The sequence below is a fragment of the Mus caroli genome, chromosome 10 (genome assembly GCF_900094665.2).
Source record: "Mus caroli chromosome 10, CAROLI_EIJ_v1.1, whole genome shotgun sequence".
NCBI lineage: Eukaryota > Metazoa > Chordata > Mammalia > Rodentia > Muridae > Mus > Mus caroli.
Genome location: NC_034579.1, coordinates 78938010 through 78960077, shown reverse-complemented (window position 1 = coordinate 78960077; position 22068 = coordinate 78938010). Strand labels below are relative to the sequence as shown.

The following is a 22068-nucleotide window of genomic DNA, read 5'->3' as shown; positions in this document are numbered from 1 at the left end:
GGGGACTTTTGGGATAGCATTGGAAATGTAATCGAGGAAAATATGTAATAAAAAATATTAAACATTTTAAAAAAGATCTGTACACACTGGACACTAAAGTGCTCAACATACATTGCTTTTGTCACTCAGTTTCCCCAAATATTAGAAGTCCCCAAATTTGGAGAAATTTAAAGGTAAAAATAAGTCTCTGGGACTGGAGTACCTCAAAAATGTATGATGACAGAGAACTTTTTGAGAATAGGAGACCTTATGCTTACCAAGATCAAAGTCATAGCCCAATAGGACAATCTAAATAATAAGCTATTGGGTGAAACATGAAAGTAGGAGGCCATAAGCCATGAAGATAAGTCCTTGGCCTTCAGGCAGATCTATTTCCAATTTTCTGAGGAACCTCCAGATTGATTTCCATAGTTGTCATAGCACTTTACACTCCCACCAGAAATGGAGGATTGTTCCTCTTTCCCCACATTTTCACCAACATGTGCTTTCACCAGTTTTTGATCTTAGCCATTCTTCACTGGAAAGTATACTGCCTTATACCACTCTCTGAGTCACTTTGATTTTCTTTTGCCTCAAGTCTAAGGAGTTTGCACATTTCTTTAAGTGATTCTCAGCCATTCAAGGTCCCTTGTTATGATTTTTTTGTATCGTTCTATATCCCATTTTCAGATTTAGTTCTTTGCTCTTTTGATGTTTAGCTACTTGAGTTCTTTAGATATTTTAGATATTAGCCCTCTATAGGATGTAAGGTTAGTGAAGATTATTTTTCCCAATATGTAGGTTGCCAATATGTCCTATTGGCTATGACCTTTGGCTTACATAAGTATTTCAGTTTAATGAGGTCCCATTTGTCAATTTTTGATGTTAGAAACTGTGCCATCAGAGTTGTGTTTAGGAAATTTGCCCCCATTCCAGTGAGTTTGAAGCTCTTTCTCAATTTCTCTTGCATTAGATTCAGTGAATTTGCTTTTATGTTGAGGTCTTTGATCCACTTGGACTTGAGTTTTATTCATGGTGATAAATATGGATCTACTTTAATTTTTCTACATACTTACTGCCAGTAGCACCAGTACATTTATTGAAGATGCTTTCTTTTTTCCCATTGTATATTTTTGGCTTCTTTGTCAAAGATCATGTGTCCATATGTATGATTTAATTTCTGGGTCTTCAATTTTTTTTCTATTTTAAAATATTTTAATCTTACATTTCTAATTTTATCCTGTTTCCTGGTTTTTGGTTCAAAACCTATTATCTCATTCCTTCTCCACCTGCATCTATGAGAGTTCCCCAGTCACACACCCACTGCTGTCTCCTTGCCCTGGCACTCCACTACACTGGGATATTGAGCCTTCAAAGGAACAAGGGCCTCTCTTCCCATTGATGTCTGACAAGGCCATTGTCTGCTACATATGTAGCTAGAGCCCTGGGTCGGTCCATTTGTACTCTCTGATTGGTGGTTTAGTCCCTGTGAGCTTTGGGGTATCTGGTTGGTTGATGTTCTTGTTCTTCCTATGTTTGCAAACCATTTAGCTCCTTCAGTCCTTTCTCTAACTCCTCCATTGGGGACTCTATGCTCAGTCCAAAGGGTGGCTGCAAGCATCTGTCTCTGTATTTATCAGTCTCAGGCAGAGCCTTTGAGGAGACAGCTGTAGCCAGCTCCTGTCATCAAACACTTCTTGGCATCTTTGATAGTGTCTGAGTTTGGTGTCTGTATATGGGATGGATCCCTAGGTGGGAAGTCCCAGGATGGTTTTTGCTTCAGTCTCTGTTCCACATCTTGTCTCCACACTTCCTCCTGTGAAGCTTTTGTTTTTCCTTCTAAGACATTTTTTTTGTTATTCTAAATGAATTTGCAAATTGCTTTTCTAAGTATAAGAACAATTGATTTGGAATTTTGATCGGGATTGCATTGAATCTGTAGATGCATGATGGCCATTTTTACTATATCAGTCGTGCCAATCCATGAGAACTGGAGATTGTTCCATCTTCTTAGATGATCTTTGATTTCTTTCTTCAGAGACTTGAAGTTCTTGTCATACAGAACTTTCACTTGCTTGGTTAGAGTCACCTTCAAGGTATTTTCTTTTGTTTGTGACTATTGAGAAGGATGTGATTTCCTTAATTTATTTCTCAGCCTGTTTATTTTTTGAGTAAAAGAAGAATATTGATTTGTTTGATGTAATTTATATCCAGCCACTTTGCTGAAGTTGTATATCAGGTTTAGCAGTTCTCTGGTGGTCAGTGCTTCTAAGAATTGGTTGTGTGCTGTCCCCTGTGGTTGAATTATGGAAAGCTACTAACCCCTGTTGTTGGAAACCTGGAAGAAGCTAAGGAGGGGGCCATCCTAGTGGAGGACCAGAACACTCAGTAAACCTGGACCCTGGAGATCTCTCAGACACTGCAATACCAACCAGGCTACATACAACAGCTGTTATGAGGCTCCCAAAATATATACAGCAGAGGACTGCCAGGTGTGGATTCAGTCAGAGAAAATGCACATAAGCCTCAAGAGAATGGAGGCCCCAGAGAGTTCAAAGGTCTGGTGGGGGTGGGCATGGGGGTGGGGACATCATGTGGACACAGGGGGGTGGGGTGAAGGTATGGAATATGGTATGGGGGTGGACCAGGAGAGGAATAAAATCTGAAGTTTAAAATTATAAAGGAAAAAATTTAAAAAAAAATGAAGAAAGAAAAAAAAGAAGGAATTCTCTGGTGGAACTTTTGTGGTCAATTAAGTATATGATCCTATCATCTGCAAATAGTGGTATTTTAACTTCTTCCTTTCCAATTTGTATCCATTTGTCCTCCTTCTGTTGTCTAATTGCTCTGGCTAGGACTCTGAGTACAATATTGAATAGGTAGGGACTGAGAGGGCAGCCTTGTCTACTTCTTGATGTTAGTGAGATTGCTTCCAGTTTCTCTCCCTTTAGTTTGATGTTGACTACAGGTTTGTTGTATATTGATTTTACTATGTTTAGGTATGGGCCATGAATTCCTGATCTTCCCTAGACTTTTATCATAAATAGATGTTGAATTTTGTCAAATGCTTTCTCAGCATGAAATGATCATGTAGTGGTTTTCTTTGAGATTGTTTAGATAGTAGATTATGCTGATGGATTTCTGTATATTGAACCATCCCTGCATCCCTGGGATGAAGTCCACTTGATAATGATGAATGATCTTAATGATTTGTTCTTGGATTTGGCTTTTGAGAAGTGAATTGCATAATTTTGCATTGATATCCATAAATGAAATTCAGAAGTTCTTTCTTTGTTGGGTCTTTGTGTGGCTTCGGTATCAGTGTAACAGTGGCTCCATAGAGCACATTGGGTATTATTCTTTTTGTTTGTATTTTGTGGAATAGTTTGAAGGGAATTGGTATTAGGTCTTTGAAGGTTTGAAAGAATTCTGCACTAAACACATCTGGTCCTGAGCTTTTGTTGGTTGGGAGATTTTACCCATTGCTTCTATTTCTTTAGGGGTTATGGGACCGTTCATATGGTTTATCTGATCTTGATTTAATTTTGGTACCTTGTATCTGTTAATATAATCGCCCATTTCATACATATTTTCCAGTTTTGTTGACTACAGCTTTGTAGTAGGACATGATGATTTTTATTTTTTTGATTACCTTGGTTTCTGTCATTATGTTTCCTTTTTCATTTCTGATTTTGCTAATTTGGATACTGTCTCTGTGCCATCAGGTTAGTCTGGCTAAGGGATTTTCTATCCTGTTGATTTTCTCAAAGAATCAGCTCCTGGTTTTGTTGATTCATTGTATAGTTTTTTTGTTTCTTTGGTTGATTTCAGCCCTGAGTTTGATTACTTCCTGCCATCTACTCCTCTTGGGTATATTTGCTTCTGTTTGTTCTAGAATTTTCAGATGTTCTGTCAAGCTGCTAGTGTATACTCTCCCCAGTTTATTTTAGGAGGTAAACAGAGCTATGAGTTTTCCACTTAACATGGTTTTCATTGTGTCCCATAAGTTTGGGTGTGTTGTAACTTTGTTTTCACTAAATTCTAAAAAGTCTTTAATTTCTTTCTTCATTTCTTCCTTGGCCGAGTTATAATTGAGGGGAGCATTGTTCAGCTTCCATGTGTATGTGGGCTTTCTGTTGTTTTTGTTGTTATTGAAGACCAGTCTTACTCTGTGGTGATCTGATCGGTTGCATCAGATTGTTTCAAATTTTTGTATCTGTTGTGGCCTGTTTTGTGAACGATAATATGGTCAATTTTGTAGAAAATGCCATGAGGTACTGAGAAGAAGGTATATCCTTTTGATTTAGGATAATATGTTCTATCGATATCTGTTAAATAGATTTAGTTCATAACTTCTGTTAGGTTCACTGTGTCTCTGTTTAGATTCTGTNTCCATGATCTGACCATTGATGAGAGTGGGGTACTGAAGTCTCCCTCTAGTATTGTGTGAGTTACAATGTGTGCTTTGAACTTTAGTAAAATTTTTTTTATGGCTTTGGTTGCCTTTTCAATTGCAGCATAGCAATACAATATACAGCTTGGTATAGTGAGCTTCACATTTGAAGCAAGTTGGTAAATTCTTCGGTAGACCCAGGAAATAGGGTGTTGGGGTATTGCAGTATTCATGAAAAGGTCTGCTAGTTCAGAACCCCTGGTGCTGGGTTTAACAATAGACTAGTTTACACCTGGCTCCCTTCTTTTGTGGCAGCAGCCTGGTCCCCACCTTCTTTTGATGTATACATTCCTTTTGTATTGCATCACTGTAACTTGGTGGATTGTATTTTGCCTGGTTTTTTGTTATTTCTTTGGTATAAAAAGTTTGATGCTCGACCTGACACAATACATTCAGATTCTACACAATCTCGCGTGTTGGTCTGTCTGTCAACTGCTGACGCTTTGCCCACCTGCCCCAGAGACCTGTTCCATGCAGACAAAGGGACCAAAAGGGTCTGCGGTAGGTGGTTCCTCAGAAAACTGGACATAGTACTACCTGAGTACCCAGCAATACCACTCCTGGGCATATATTGAGACTATGCTCCAACATGTAATAATGACACATGCTCCACTATGTTCATAGCAGCCTTATTATAATAGCCAGTATCTGGAAAGAACCCAGATGTCCCTCAACAAAGGAATGGATGCAGAAAATGTGATGCAATTATACAATGGAGTACTATTCAGCTACTAAAAACAATGAATTTATGAAATTCTTAGGCAAATGGATAGAACTAGAAAATATCATCCTGAGTGAGGTAACTCAATCACAAAAGAACACACATGGTATATACTCACTTATAAGTGGATACTAGCCCCAAAGCTGGAATACCCAAGATACAATTAACAGACCACATGAAGCTCAAAAGAAGGAAGACCAAAGTGTGGATACTTTTGTCCTTCTTAGGAGAGGCAACAAAATACCCATGGGTGGAGATAGAGAGACAAAGTGTGGAGCAGAGACTGAATGAAAGGTCACTGAGAGACTGTCCCATCTGTCTAACCATTCCCTATACAGTCACTACACCCAGGTGCTATTGTGGATGCCAACAAGAACTTGCTGACCAGAGCCTGGTACAGCTATCTCCTGAGAGACTATCAGTGCCTGTCAAATACTGAGAAGGATGCTCTCAGCCAACCATTGGACTGATCACAGGAACCACAATGGAGGAGATAGAGAAAGGATCCAAGGTACTGAAGGGTTTTGCAGCCCCATAGGAGGAACAATATGAACCAATCAGTACCCCCAGTGATCCTAGGGACTAAAGCACTAGCCCAAGAATACATATGGAGGGAACCATTTCTCTAGCTGCATTTTTAGCAGAGGATGGCTTTGTTGGTCATCAGTGGGAGGACAGGCCCTTAGTCCTGTGAAGGCTCGATGCCCTAGTGTAGGGCAATGCCAGGACCAGGGAGCTGGAGTAGGTGGGTTAGTGAGTAGGGTGAGGGGGTAGGGTCTTGGGGGTTCTCAGAGGGGAAACCAGGAAATGGAAAAACATTTGAAATGTAAATAAAGAAAATACTTAATTAAAAAATATTTTAAAAATAATAAATAAACTGAACTTCTAAATTATCTAGAGATTATGAGACTTGAGAAGGTCTTGGCTAATCTTCCTAACCTGTGTGTCCTTGTATAGATCAAGACAGGTTTTTTTGTGTGTTGGGGAGGGTAGTTGAAAGAAACAATTTTAATTTTCATCTGGAGGTGGCTTATTCTCTAAGGATGAGGATGGATTCTGACCTTGACTGTCAGGAATGGCTCGGAACCATACATTGTTGTCCCATTTCCAGGCTGCAGAGCCCCACTGGTTTCTGAGCCTTATTGGCTGTTTGCTCTTGTCTACACACCCTGCTCTATCTTTTGGAGGAAATTGTCCCCTATTATATGTACTTAAATTTGTGTTTTGTCTTCCTACAGGATGTTGAGTAACTGCTTAAGTAGTTTCAGGACCACTAATCTTAGTGCTTTTATATAAGATTGAGTGGGCTTATCATTTTAAAGTCTGCAGGTGATCTCCAGAAAACAAAGAAAAGGAGTCAATTTGATAATCCCGAAATAAAATAACATGGGAAAAGCTTAAAAACCAGTGACTGGACAAGTTAGTCATTTGGAAGAGGTGTTCATCAGCCTCTGGTTCTATCTGTACCTTCAAATTCTACTCAAGGCTGGACTAACCTGAAGGAGTAAACACGAATCTCAGGGAGCACACAGTGGCCATGGAATACTTTCACCAAAGATAGATTCGGACAGTCTACAAGGATGACAAACAGAACTCACCTGTGGAATGGAAACACTCTGGCCGCACAGTCTTATTCTGACAAAGGCTCCAGAATTCAAGATTACGAACCGTAAAACTAGAGCAAATCTGTGTGTAGGACACTATTGGCTCATCAAGCCTGGGACACACCAGGGCATACTGTAGGCACATATTTGTTGTAAGGAATCCCTACAGGAATGAGAAGACAGGATGAAGACGCCAAGATCATCCCTCTAAAAAGAAGACCTGAGAATGTTAACTCATCACCTTATTTGTAGAAAAGTCTGTGCATTCCCTTTTAACTTCCAGCTATGCATCTGTTTAAAAAAGAGAATGAGAAAAGGCACAATGGGGAAATCCCAGCATCTTCAAGAAAACACCATTCTCTTCAATCACAGGAGAGTGGGTTAGGAATGTCTCTCCCATCCACCTGCACAACTCTTCCAGGGAAAACAGAGGCTTCAGAATCTCAAGGGCAGACTCACATCTAACCAATGAGAGAGGCATTCTAAGTCAGATCATACCAGCCCACAGATACTAAATGATACAATCATCGCTTCTCGGCCTTTTGGCTAAGATCAAGTGTAAATGATACAATCAGAAAACCTTTTGAGAAGCAATCGCCCTCCACCCTACCACCCACTGCCCCTCCCTTTCTTTTCTCAGACAGGGTTTTTTGTAGCTCAGGAGGGTCTTGAACTCTGGATCTTCCTGGTTCAGTGTTCCCAGTACCCAGCCTTGAAAGACATTTTTCAATGTTTAACACTAGGTGTCAGAGTCTAAACTTCTGAACTTCTAAGATTATCAGAAGCCAATTTACAACTATATAAAAAAGGCACCACTGTGGGTGTGATTGGCAAACACATTCTTGCACATTTCTTAAACTTTATTTCATTATGCTCCACCCTTAAAGTTTCCTTCTAATTATCTGCAAGCTGGATAACTATCTCACTTTGTCTCTCAAAAATCCCCCCACGGACGAGAAAAGTTAAGGGCTGGAGGGACGTTTCTGGGGTTGTCTGGTTTTTTCCCTAAAAGACACCCAAAGCCCCCAGACCCCTTGGGGCATTCAGAGCTAAAGCTCTTCAGAATAGCTTGGCTGCCTGGAAGCCACCGCAGGTCAACTTTTCTGCACTGTCTAGCAGGGTCACCGGTTTTATCTGGGGAAACNCAACTCTTAACTTTAGTTGGGCCACCAGCTGCCCCTTGCCCAGCACCTTCCTGGACCCCATGGCCAGGGCTCTCAGCTCACCTGACCACATTGGGGTGCTCAAATTCTCCAGGTGCCTCAGCACCGCCACCTAGCTGATGGTGGAGGGCATGCGGACACGCGAGGGTCGCGGTTCCGCGGGCGGCCTCCCCTCGCTGAGCTGTTGGCGACCCTTATGTATTTGGCATTTGAAGGATTTCATTGAGTGCAAAGACAGAGAGCACAGACAGAAAGCAGAAGGAGGCGGCTGTAGCCTTTGTAGTCGCAGAGGAATGCTGAAAGGTTGAAGCTGTCAAACATTTTTGAAATGGGGTCAAGTCACATTCCCACAGCGTGGGAAAGCAATAACAACAACCAAAAAGTGGAGGAGGGGAGGGGGGTAAGCACCGCCGCTCCGGTCCGGGGGTTGTAGGCCCGCGGGGATGGGATGGTTGCCCCCTCAGGGAGCCTGGGCTGGACACGGGCAGGGGGAGAGGGCAGGCGCCAAGGCCATTGCTCTTGCTACCTGGAGGGTCCTTTCAGCAGCTTTTTTGAAAAGCTCTCAAAGGGGCCAGGAGTGGCCCTGCCTTGCCCGGGTGGTGCTATGCTCACACCCTGTGGGGGTCGCGCCTTGTTTTCTTTAATTCCAGGCAGAAGATCGAACAGGGGAGGAGGGGTGCGGGGCAGGTAAATGCATGCGGACCTTTCTGGACACGCAGCTGTGGTGGAACAAGGTCCAGCCCAGACTAAGGCCACCATGGGATGGGATCGCTCACTCAGTCATCCCTAAACAACAGAACGGGGAGGGGGCGCCCGACAGCGCGTGGGACCTAGCCTCCAGCCTTTGGAGAACAGAGCAACTGTCTTGGCTACTGACATTCAGCCGCCCAGGATACCAGGGGGTGGTTCAGAAGTCGCGACACAAGGGCCGCGCCCCTTCTCACACCCTGGAGACCTAAGTTTACTGCCCCCCACCCCTACTGTCATAAGGGCGGTTGCTTTTGCACCGGTTGAAAACTTAAGGACCAGTTCCAGTTAGCTACCAAAGTCCCAAAGTTACTTTTTCAGGACAGGATGAGCGAAAGTGTGATAGGCATGCTTTTCCCACACACTTGGGTTCTGTGTGTGTGTGTGTGTGTGTGTGTGTGTGTGTGTGTGTGTGTATGTGCGCGCGGGGGTGGGGGGGGCACGGCACTTCTCCCCTTCCAGGGCCCCTCGCTCTCCCATCTCTACTAGCCCCAGCCCTCCCCTATCAGATGGTCTGTCCTCCCTGAGTATCCACCAGGGAGGTCCTCCGAGTTGGAGGCAGAATTTCGTCTCCCACTAAGCTTGCCATACCCCAAAGACCATTTGTGAGAGCGAGTCCCTTTCAAATGTCTCCCTGTAGAAAAACTGAAAGTAGAAAGAAAGGAAGCAATCTCTGAGCAGATGTCTGACAACCCCCACTGGCATACTGGCAGCATCGGGTTACAGGGTCCTAGGAGCCCCAACCCCATTCTGCGGCCCCACACGGGTGAACCGCCGGTGCTTTCACGCCAGCTTCTGAACTCCCCCAGGTCGCCCCTTACCCCGCACGACTAGGCCCCCGGAGTCAAGGAGGGCAGCGGAGAACAACGATATGGATATAAATATTGAGCCGTGACATTGGCAACCCCCGGCGCCTCCCCTCCCCAGCGCTCTGGACACACTCTGGGCTGCTCCGCACGCCTTCTCTCATCCCGCTGCGTCCCAGGGCGCTCATCCCCAAGGGGCCCCAGCAACCTTTTCCTTGCAAGACTGCAGGAGCCCTGCTGGGGAAGAAAAGTAACTTGGTTTTTCTCCGAGAAACCCGGCCACACGCAAAAACCAGACCTTATTGAGGGAAGACTATTGGCAGGATGTCATGCAGAAAAGATAATAAAAAGCTGTCCAAGAGCTTTTCACTTTCAGCTTGAGCTACATTTGTTTTGTTTTCTCTCACTTCTTCTCTGCCTCACAAAGCCCTATCTTTTCTTTTTGGACAGAGGCTATGGTTTGGGAATGGCCAAGCACACTTGTGCTTAGGATCTATTTGAAGGGGCTGGCAGGGTCACAATTATTAAGTAGTTAGAAACTGTTGAGGGCTCACCAAGATATTTCTGGAAAGCTAAAAAGATTCAATTTCAGTATTAAAAATTACTGCAAAAATAGCAGACACGTGCACACATAAAGAAGAGTGATTAATTTAAGTGCTTTATTGGGGACTTTGAAATTTGAACCTTTGTAAGAATGTCTCTTTTACCTGAGAAAAAATGGATGCAGCTACTTTAGGTGAGAATGAGAATTTTGGTGAAGAGGAGAAAAGGTCTTCAAGTCTTTCTACAAGGAGTAAAAGAAAATAGCTGTCTTTGGAAATAATTCGATGTTTCCCCGAATCTATACCTGTAGATCTCAAAACATTTAAACATCTTAAAGCAAGAGAGAGAAAAAAGTACAGGAGGGGCAATTTCTGTACTTTGTAGAAAAATCAACAAAATTCTGTTTAAATTGGAAATATTGCTTGTAAGAATTTTTTTTATATTAGAGCATGTTACTAATTTCACCATAGGTTTTTTTTTTCCTTTTTAAAATTAATTCTGTTGCAATATGAAGCAAGGTTAAAGGAATAAAAGTTGCTATAGAAAACTGCAAACAGTTTTTTACTACAGACGCATTGTAGTAATTTTTAAAAATAATAAGACACAGTAATGATGTGCCTTTAAACTTAACTTATAAAACACATGTTGTTTTTGAGCGCATCTTCTAAAATAAAACCCAGTTTCTGAGTAAATTTTATATGTGGTTTCAGATATATCACATACACAAAGCAAATTATTAGATTTTATACTTATAAAAGCATNACTACCAATCACTAGGCTCTTAGCCAAAGATACAAGTGAGAGCCTGCCCCATTTTGATGACTGTTCACACTTAGCAATGCTTTTTAAAANAATTTATTTGCTGGTAATTAATATGCTTATCTCATCTAAAAATAATAGTCAATAAATAGGTGCAGGAACAAGCACATGGTGTCATGCATTCATTTAAGTAAATAATCTATTCAAAAAATAGTAAGTGGCAAATAGCTTATAACACAAGAGTGTTTATTCTATACTGTGTAGGATTTTTAATTATAGTGTTAGAAAACAAGTGTTACCAAGCAGATAAGAAATGTTATGGTTTAGATTACAAAATCACTTGGGCAATGTCAAAAACCACCCTGCAAAACAATGAAGCTGACTGTACCAGATTTTACCTCTCTTGGTGTCATTTTTTTTTCTTCTGCTACAACTTAGGTTTTATGTTAATTTAGCATTGTGTACTTTCCCTGGTTATAGTTCACATTAAGTACCAGCTGGTTAAAAATTCAGACCCAAAGAAGAGTTACAATGGCTTGCATTAAAATAATAAACTAGAAGTTGGGGATTTAGCTCAGTGGTAGAGTGCTTGCCTAGCAAGTGCAAGGTCCTGGGTTCTGTCCTCAGCTCTGGGGAAAAAAAAAAAACCAAAAAACCAAAAAAATAATAATAAGCTATAAGGTTAGAAACAGCACATGACCCATATGTGTAGACACATTTCTTATATGTAGGAGTCTCAGTCTCCTTATCTGTAAAATGTGGCAAACTGTTGTTGCTGAGACTGGATGACAGAGCAGTTTTCAGTTTCTCTGAACACAGGAGGATGGGAATCTCATCCCTTAGTGGTGCAGGACATTGAGTGATGACTTTTTTTTTTTTTTGACAGATTCCATTAAGAACCTGAACCAGGATATGGAGTAACTTAGAGAAACCCCAAGTTGGTCATTAGCCAAGGTGAACATTCTAAGAACTTTGAACATTCTGGATATTGTCAGATTAAAGTTCTTGTCATTTCAGAATGCTTTAGAGTACATTGGTGCTTCTTTGCTTGAAGAAAAGTAGTTAAATCCCTGGGAGGCCAGTTCAGTATCAAAGACAGATGGGTAAGCCTCTTATTCCCCCACAGAGCTAAGGACCTCTGAGGCAATCCTCATTAATGGTTTAGTACGTCTGAGGCAGGGTGACATGGGCAGTGTGGGAAGTTCATGTGTCTGTGTTCCCACAGTCTGAAATGTCATGTTGAAGGTGAAACTTTAATTTGTCTTCATCTCCACCTGCATCTTGGTACCTAAAGCCTTTCTCTGAGAAAGACACATTTCTTCTTCAAATATATCTGGGAGTAAAAGTCCAAGTTTCTTCCAGGGACAGAAATCTTGAATTCATACCCTTATGTCTCAAGCACTGGCTTTATGAGAGTTTTGAATCACAAAGTTCTTAGTTCAAGTTCTACCTCTCGGCTTATGTTTCCTTCCCTCAGTCCACTGAACTTGAGGATGTAGAGGCTCACATTTCTGAACAAGATGAGATAAAGACAGGAAGTGACGATGTGAGGTGCAAATGTTGCAAAGAATAATGTTGAGAGTGCACATGTGGCTTTTGGGCAGGATGCAAACCAGTGAACTCATATTCCTGGATTTGCAAGCTGACCTGTCTTCTGATGGCATCTACACGAAGATAGCCATGGTTCTGAAAGTGTCTGTGTCTATGTGAGTATGGGTTACTTGGATTTATGGGGTGCAGTACTACATGGCTATTTTTGGTAGTCATATAAATCACATATTTTATAACCTCTGCCCTCAGTTTCCTAATCTGTAAATGAGGAGATCCTATGATATCTAAAACCTCAAGCTTTAAAATATTCTATTGAAAATATGCCATGTTAAGGCACTCTCAAATGAGTGTTGTATGCAATATATATGTATGTATGTGTGTGTGTTTGCATGTGTGCACTCATGAGTATACAGCTTCATGTATGTGCTCACATGAGTTTGTGGAGGTCAGAGGTCAACACTATATGTGTGTCTCAGTCACTTGTCACATTAATTTTTGAGATAGGGTTTCTCACCAAATCCAGATCTCATAAATTTGGGATAGACTTGCTGGAAAAGTAAATTGTAGTTTCAAATTCTTAATTTAAAACAGAGTTAGATAAATGAGCAAGTCAAGAACCTATGCAAAACAATTTCTGGAGACAGGAGCTGTACTTCAGAGAGAGAGCACTAGCCCAGAAAGTATGAGACCCTGGTTTCAGTCATAGCGTTGGATGGGGGGGAGGTCTGTATAAATTTGATGCACGTATGAAGCCATGATCAGTGAGATCTGTGGTAGTTACTTAACCTCTCCATGCTCAGGGTTCCTCACTCTGAAAAAAGTGTGATTATATCTTACCATTATTGTGATAATTAAATGGACTAAACTATGTACAATGCTTTAAAAGCCCAGTGATGATTTGTATTACAAATCTTCACTACTATTTTAATTGCCACTTTAATACCAAGTAAAACTTTCCCACTTGCTAAACATACATGATCATAAGAATTCAAATACAAATGTGTAAATTTTGTGAATATGTAATGATGACATTGCCCAGGCCCTGTTGATAATGCCCATAGACATCCTACATTGTGTCCACTCTTATAAATAAAAAACAAAGGAATCCACAAATTCTTGTAGATTTGTGTTGATTGTGTTCTTGTTTTCTGCAGGCTTGAAGACTTCCCCATCACCCCCCTGCCTGTGCTTTAATGTGTGCAGCCAAGCTTAGAGGACTAGGTGATAGAACACAAACCATTGTATCCATTGTATACTGTGGTGGTAAGTTACAGCCTGGGGACTATATTGCCTTCCATGAGTCAAGACAACAGTTGTGGAAGTTCCCCAGGCAGGCACCTTGTATCCTAACCAACGTGGGTCTTTATTTCATCCTCTCTTTGCTTTAGGCTCTTTTGAGCCTTTTGCTCACCATGATTGATAGGGTAGCTTGAGTAACAGGAATGGGCCAGTGATGGTGTCCGGTCCCAGAGGTGACCCTACAATGGATGTGTTTCTTTAACCCATCCTTCTGTGTCTTTGAATGAACTATCTACTTCACTGGGTTCTCATAACAGTCTTTACAGTAAGGAACTGCTACTGACCACTTTTGGGTGAACTGTGACATGCTTGAGATCACACAGTTAACAGAATGACAGTCTGGAAGGAGGTAATGAGTTCAGTGGACCTCTGTTAAATATCCCATGCCAAAGACTGAAACAGGTGTTGAGTTTGTTCCTTCAGGTGATCTAGAAACATACAGTTACCAGAAGCAGCCTCCATATGAAGAGGAAGGCACAGAAGGAGGCATGCAGTGATGCCCCCACGAAGTATGGGTAGTGTCGTAGTTACATTTCTATTATTAGGACAAAACAGCATGACAAAGGCAAGGTATAAAAGGGAACATTTAATACAGATCTCAGAATTCCAGAGGGTTAGAGCATGTGCTCGTCCTGGTGAGGAGCATGGCAACAGGCAGGCAGGCATGGCACTGCAGCAGTGGCTGAGAGCTTACATCTTGACATAAACTAACAGACACAGTGAGGTTGGGAACAGCATGGCTCAATCAAAGTGACACCATCTCCAACAATGCCACATGAAGTCATCCTTTCCAGTTTTTCTAACTGGGGACCAAGTAGTCAAATATATGAGCCTATGGTGGCAGTTCTCACTCAAACTCCATGAGTAGGCTCTATGCCCTGTGCACAAGTCTGTCAGGCATCCAGGGCTAGACTTGTTTTGCTTCTGTCACAGGGTCAGAGAAACTGAGACCTGATTTTCACTTCAGGCTTGTGGGGCAAGTAGAATCGTGTCACCAAACAGAAAAACTAGAAAGGTTGAGCAGATTAAGAGACCCCAGTAAATCTTGTAACTGAGAAAGTAGGTATTTGAATCTGCTCCTGATGTGGTTCCTGTCCTGGAGCACCTGATCACAACATTCCACTAAGAACACCATGGCAACTGGTCGTGTAGCATAGAGCCCAGAGTTCTTCATGCTAATAAGGTATCTATATGGGTCTGGAGTGTTTAGCCAGTAAGCTTCCCTTCCCGGGGACATTCCCTCCTGCAAAAGGTATTTAACCTCTGGTCAACCCTGAGTAAGTTGTATGCATCCATTTTCCACTATAAATAAAAAGTTTGGACAATAAACAAGCAAGGACTGTCTCTCTCATCAAGAACTATCTTGGGGGGAAGCCTTTGTTATCCAGCCATGATGCCTAAGTCTCCCTTTGAAGGCCCCTCCAGGTACCACACAGGACACTCACTCCTGAGCTAAACTGGATTCCCCATCCTCCCATCCTGAGCTCAATACCAGCCTGCAGGTTCCATTCCCAGTTCCTTGTGTTTTCCATCAGCGTCTGAATATACAGGAGTTTGGGAACCACAGTCTCGGCCCCAGCTTGTACCATTTCTCACCTGGGCTGGGGCCCCCATCTTAGGCTGCATTCTGCCACTCCTGACCTAAGTAGTGTGTCCCATGATCCCAGTACCCTAATGGTAGTGAGGATGAAATGTAGCCTAGCTCCCCGGTGTTTCGTTCACACAACCTAGAGTGGCTCAACTTTGATTTGAATATACCCTGAACCCTGAGCCTGAATCATGAATATAGAATTATATATTTTACTCAAACATTTTACTGGGAGTTATGTCCTAACCCTGTAAGAGGACACTTGACCATGAGTGAAACCTCACACTAGCTTGAGTATTGCCTCTACTCAATCATTTCCCATGTGCTGCTGCTCCAGAAGAAGGTATGTAAAGAGTCGGGATAAGGTGCCAGAAGAAGTCCATGAATCTTTAGCTGCTTCTTTTCTCCCCATGGTCTAAGCCACACTGGAAAGATGGGAAACAAGTGGACACAGACAAGGTTACTGTGTATCAATTCAATTTCCAGGGATTGCCAACTTCCACTGCAGCCATGACAGTCAATGCCCTATGTTCTTGTTACCAGTTAGTCTCCAGTGGCTTCATCCTACTCCCTATGGGATGCCAAGAGCCCACCTGAAGGACACTCCTAGACTCCCTTCTCAGTAATCTGCCGAACTGTTATCACCACCCCAGCATTAAAATCCTAACTGCACACTGGTGTGTGGCATTCTTCATTCCTAAAATATGAGATGTTGCAGGGTGATGTGAGGTGGAATTGTAACTGAGTGGGTGAAGCAGAAACAAGCCAGAAGGGACATTAGGACACACTTTGTAACATTCTTTTATGCACAGAGTTGGTGAAGCCGAGAGAGAGAGAGAGAGAGAGAGAGAGAGAGTGAGAGAGAGAGAGAGAAAGAGAGAAGAAGATAAGCTACTATGTGAATGTGGGAGAACCTCAGCCATCCAGCTACATGTGTACAAAGTGTTTATTGGCACATCCAGCGTGCCAGCCAGGCTATGAANAGGGTGATGTGAGGTGGAATTGTAACTGAGTGGGTGAAGCAGAAACAAGCCAGAAGGGACATTAGGACACACTTTGTAACATTCTTTTATGCACAAACTCAGAAACAGAGAGAGAGAGAGAGAGAGAGAGAGAGAGAGAGAGAGAGAGAGAGAGAGAGAGAGAAGACATTAAGCTACTATGTGAATGTGGGAGAACCTCAGCCATCCAGCTACATGTGTACAAAGTGTTTATTGGCACATCCAGCGTGCCAGCCAGGCTATGAAGGGTGTCATGCTGAGAGATAATTTCAGTCGGATCTTTGCCACGTCCTCCTCAATAGTCCGTACAGATGAAGACTATCCAGCCTGATAAAAGTGAGTATCACAGACAAGCTCATGTGGGTGTGGCATTACTGCTTGTCTCTTCCTTGAAAGCAGTTGAAGCCTTTATGCTCTATTTGCCTGCTTAGCCCTCCCACTGCTATTCAGCGCCTGATATCACCTGTTAGACTACAGAACTTTTAGCATCCCTGGAGAGATTAGGGAACCTGCTAACACCCACATGTTCCCTGATTCCACCCTTTTCAGAGAGGCTGCAACTCATGAGGTCTTCATAGTTCACTGCATCTTAATGTGAACAGGAAGTAACTGGTATTCATAGTGGCAACATGATTCATTCAGGTCACATAGTGAATTATAGGCAGGGCCAGGGATTGATCCCTTAGTTCTGGAGCTCCTTGACATACTATTTTAATATGGTGGTTTGGATGATAAATGTCCCACATAGTCTCTGACATTTTAATAATTGAATTGTTCCTCAATCAGAAGTGTTTGGGGGGACTTAAGAGATGTGCTTTATGGAGGAAGTGCACCACTGTGGTAGGACTTTGAATATCCAGAGACTCAAGGCACTCCCTATTGGTCTCATTTCCTGATGGTGGTTTGAGATATGAGCTCTTAGCTTCTCCAGTCAACATGTCTGCCCTCTGTTGTAGTAGGCAATTAACACTGCTCAAGTTGTCTTGGGGGCAGCAGTGCAAGTTCCTCACTACCCACCCACCCCAGTGTTCTCAGTTCCTGAATGAAACACACACACACGCACACGCACACACACACAGCCTTATATTTAATGTCTTAATCAGCTGAATGGCTGGGCCATTCCCAAACATCTATGTGGCTAATACACTCTCTCCTCCAATATACCTGAATTATTACTTTCTAAAACCTATATTCCATCCTGGCCTCCCCGGACCCAGTTAGGAGGTCTGCTGGGCCATTCTTTCCTGGCTCTTACATGTTTGGCATGCTCTCTCTTCCTGAACTTCTTAGGCCTGATCTTTTTGCTTTCCCTGTATGGTAGTTCTCCTTTTTCTCTTAGTCCCCTTGCTTGCAAATCAAAGTCTTGCCTCTGTCTCCTTGCCCAGTCATTGGCTGCTGGCACCTTTATTTACCAATCAGAACCATCTGGGGTCAGGAACCCTCAGCATCTTACATACAGATTCTTGTGTCTTTTTAGGAATCCAAATAACATAATGTAAGACTTAGACCAAATTCCCCTTTTTGTCCACTAAAAAGGCCTTTTCTCTCAGATATATAATGAATATACTTTTAATGGTTATGTAAACTATAAGGAATGATATATACTAATAATGTTTAGTCCATCAATTTTGTCAATTTAGGTATATTACTCTAACATGTATCTTAACTTAAAGAGTTTACAATTTTATAGCTGAATTGTGTTTTGATTTTAACTTGCATTACCATCTGAACACTATCCTTTCAAATCTATGTTATCTTCCTCAATGTGAAACAACGTAAGTTTAATTACGAGACTATAACTAGTCTTCAAACCCATCAGAGATCTAAGAATGAATTAAATATCACCTGAATATATAAGAAGCACAAAAACATAGCTTCCAAAAGTTAAACAATTTGTAGAGACAGCTGGCTGATTACCTGGAGAGTCCCCTATTCCTCAAAATGTTGTAGCATCTGTCTTCAGATTCTGTCTCAGAACCTCTAACAGACCTTAAGTGAAGCAGGAATTATGAAGGACTAGTTACTCTGTATTGGCAGAGCTAAGCTGTTGACTATCTTGCATTGTGTATCCTTTTCTGGACAGTATTTTTTGTCTGTAGATGAATTAGGTAAATTCTTGCCCAGTAGCTACCTTTTCACAACTAGAGTACTTCTATGTGGAGGTTTTGATGCTCAATATGTTCTTTGAACCACGAAGGAGATACTGTCAGGAGCAGACATGTCTCTTAGTAAAAAATCTAATAATAATGAAATGATTATGTGTCATATTAAATCTAATAATAATGAAATGATTATAAGTGTTGTATTTTGGGATTTCTGTGGATTTTTGTAGATTTCATATTTTGTGGCTTTTGAAGACTATTTATCTATACAAAGTATATCTGTACTGTTAAAACTTGACTACTCTTAGCTCTTTCTATTTGAATAATATTGAAAACACTTTATTATAATTAAATCAGAATCTAATATAGCCATGAGTTTACTATCTGGCCCTTAACTTGCATTAATCTTTTTTTTTTGTTTGTTTTGTTTTGTTTTTGTTTTTTCGAGACAGGGTTTCTTGGTATAGCCCTGGCTGTCCTGGAACTCACTTTGTAGACCAGGCTGGCCTTGAACTCAGAAATCCACCTGCCTCTGCCTCCCAAGTCCTGGGACTAAAGGCATGCGCTACCACCGCCTGGCTTGCATTAATCATCTTAATGCAACAGTTTGTAATATTAGAAGGACTGGGTCTAAGCCTTGTATCCTTAAATGAGTTGTATAGGCACAATGCCTATCTAAAAGTAACAATATTAATTTCAAATTTGTATTAATATAAAAATTTATACCAATAAAAACTTTAAATCCGTGTCAATACATAAATTCTATACCAATGTAAAAATTATAACTTCAATTTTACATCAATAATAAAGATTTCTACCAACATAAGATTATGGCTATACAATGGGATGTTTAAGAATAAATTTATAATCCATACCAGATATCTAATTTCTTATAATATTACACTCTCTCCCTTTTCCCCTTCAACTCCCTCCCAAAGGAGAGAGAAGAGGAGAGGAAGACAGAAACCCCCAAGTCTAAGTTCTCTAGTTTCCTCCCTGATCAAAATTGACCATTTCTAAACTATCCCTTAAAATGACAACCTATCTATCTATTATTTATAAAATAACCATAACCAGACACCCAACCCAAGGGATCAGGATGACAATTCTCTACAACTTCTTTCTGTTGAATTTGGGTGATGTTTTTTTTAAAAGGGGTGGGGATGGGTAGGAAAATTAGAAAAATTGGTTAGACTTCAGAAAGCTAGCTTTAGCATCTGTTGTCTAGTCTCTGTATGCTTAGAAGGTTCAGGGCTTGACTGAAGTTCTGACTGGATCTTTCTCAAAGTCTGAATGAACTCAGTTCATTCAGAATTACCAGCTATTCCTGAAACTGTTTTGGAAGTAAGTCTCTGGAAACAGCATCAGGAGGCAGGGAGTGGAACAGAAGGTCATTTCAGCATTCCAAAGGACAAATCTTGTTAAGAGTTGCACATTCTGTAATATATAAATCTTACAACCAAAATTTTAGTGCTATTAAGATATTCATATGTATTGTGCAAGGTACACAGATCAGTTAAGGATGAATTTTTACTCCTTGTTTGAGCAGGTGAAAGACAACTATCCTTTTTATGAGTCAATTTGATGAATAACTAATTGTGATAAACTTTTGTTCATGTCACTGGAAGGATGGCATGGTGAATCTTAAGGATTCTATAACCAGTTGTCTAATTTTAGCTGAAGTTTTGCTACAGACAGTTTTTTTTTTTTTTTTTTTTTTTTTTTTTTTTTTTTTTTTTTTTTTTTTTTTTTTTTTTTTTTTTTTTTTAGATCATAGTCCTTTATTATGAGATTCAGGTGTTCTTTCCCATCCCTTTAATACAAAAATCCCCGCATTATTCAATCAGGTATTTTCATCTGAAATTTCACTAAATACAATATTCGTATCAACATTGTTAGATCAGTCATTCAAGTGGTTCACACAAATTTATCTTCACTGTGCCAAAACCTACTCAAAAATGGAGTCAAATAACAGATACCTCCAGGTGTATACAACAAAGTAAACTAGTCCTGTTTAATTGCTAGTCTACGTAAACTAGAAGGGACTCAGGTATATAGCTGTACACATCATCAAATGGCAAGTTCATTTCAGTTAGAACTACAGCTACCTGTATATTTGTACAGTTCTCTGCTATCGTAAAAGCCCCTCTGAACGACATTGTACTTTAGCATTTGAGACAATTGAGAAAATTTACCAGTTGGCTTTTCTGTAGCAGAAATTAATTAGCCATTTTTCCTCAAGTGATTTTAAAGACAAGCAAAGTTGAAAATAAATATGCAAGCATATAGTATACTAAGCCTATACTTAGACTAATTCAAGTACAAAGCATAGTAGAGCCTCTAAGTTAGAAATACAAACCAGCAATGAATCAATAAATTCTTTTAAATAGCAGGAATCAATTTCTCCAATACCATTATTTAGATCACTGAGAATGGGTCTATTAATTTTGGAACTTTAAAAATACCATTTGTTAACACATTTTACCAGATGTACCAACAAATGTCTCTTAAATGATATTGCATGAAATAAATGACCATTTAATTCCTTCTAAATTTAATTCAATGATTTTACATTTTGTATAAACAAAGTTCCAAGAACATTTGTAGATTCCTTGATAGTCCTGCTGTTATTTATGAATGCTTTTAAATTTTATATTTTTATTCAACTGCTGGCTTACATTACTAATAGAATTCTCTTAAGAGTTCCAAATATTTGAACCTAAATATTCGGGTGATCTTCTCCTGGTCTCAGGAACACTACATTTTGACTTACACCAAGGCACCACTCGCTTCCTCTCTCCAGGGAGTTAGAAGGGGCAGAATGGAGACAGAATTCTAGTTTTAGGTATAAAGAAAATTAAGATTTCTTTTTTTAGGCTTAGATTGTAAGGTAAATGCCAAATATATGTCACTTATAAATTTCCATGAAACTAAGCATTAAGACAAAAAGAAATGAACTTCTGAGTTACATTCTGTGAAAATGAATGTGTTATGATAGCACATTAAGACACAACACACGTACCATCCATATAAAAAACCTTTAACTCCCTGCCTGAAACTGGCTTGAGAAATGGTATCTCTACAGCTGCATTAAAGGGTTATAAGAGAACATGTTTTAAAGCCATGAATGAATTTCACTGCGAATGCAACTCAGTTGGTACAGTACTTGCCTACTATGCATGCGGCCCAGGGTTCCATCCCCAACATCACATAAACCAAGCATGGTATCTCATGCCTGTAATCCCAGCACTTGGGAGGTGAATGCAGAATTAGAAGCACAAGAATATCCTCAGCTACATATCCAGTTCAAGACCAGCCTGGGCTTTAGAAGATCCCATCTCGGGAGGGTATGGGGGACTTTTGGGATAGCATTGGAAATGTAATTGAGGAAATACGTAATAAAAAAAAATAAGAAAAAAAAAGAAGATCCCATCTCAAAGGAAAACAACAACAACAACAACCCTAAATGTGTCATTGAAAGCACTTATTTATTTTTTTAATTTAATTATTTTTTAATTTATTTTTCTTTAATTTAAAGAGTCAGTCCTCATATATTAATGGTTGATTTTATTGTATTTTTAAAGGAATTACTACTAATAATTTAAGACATCCTAAAGAAAGAATAAGCATGAAGGATCATCTTAGATACTTAAGATAATTATAAGTACTTAACAATTAATATTTGCCAGGTGTGGTGGTACACACATTTAATCCCAGCACTCAAGAGGCAGAGGCAGGCGAATTTCTGAGTT

General features: G+C 40.6%; 1 protein-coding gene and 1 pseudogene across 1 annotated transcript in view; both read right to left on the bottom strand.

Annotated features, from left to right (window-relative positions):
• The window catches only part of Tmem263 (transmembrane protein 263), a 66771-nt gene that overhangs the window by 4512 nt on the left and 40191 nt on the right, over window positions 1–22068 (bottom strand). The gene's annotated exons all lie outside the window — the stretch shown is intronic.
• LOC110303385 overlaps window positions 9498–22068 on the bottom strand; it is a 13909-nt pseudogene continuing 1338 nt past the window's right edge.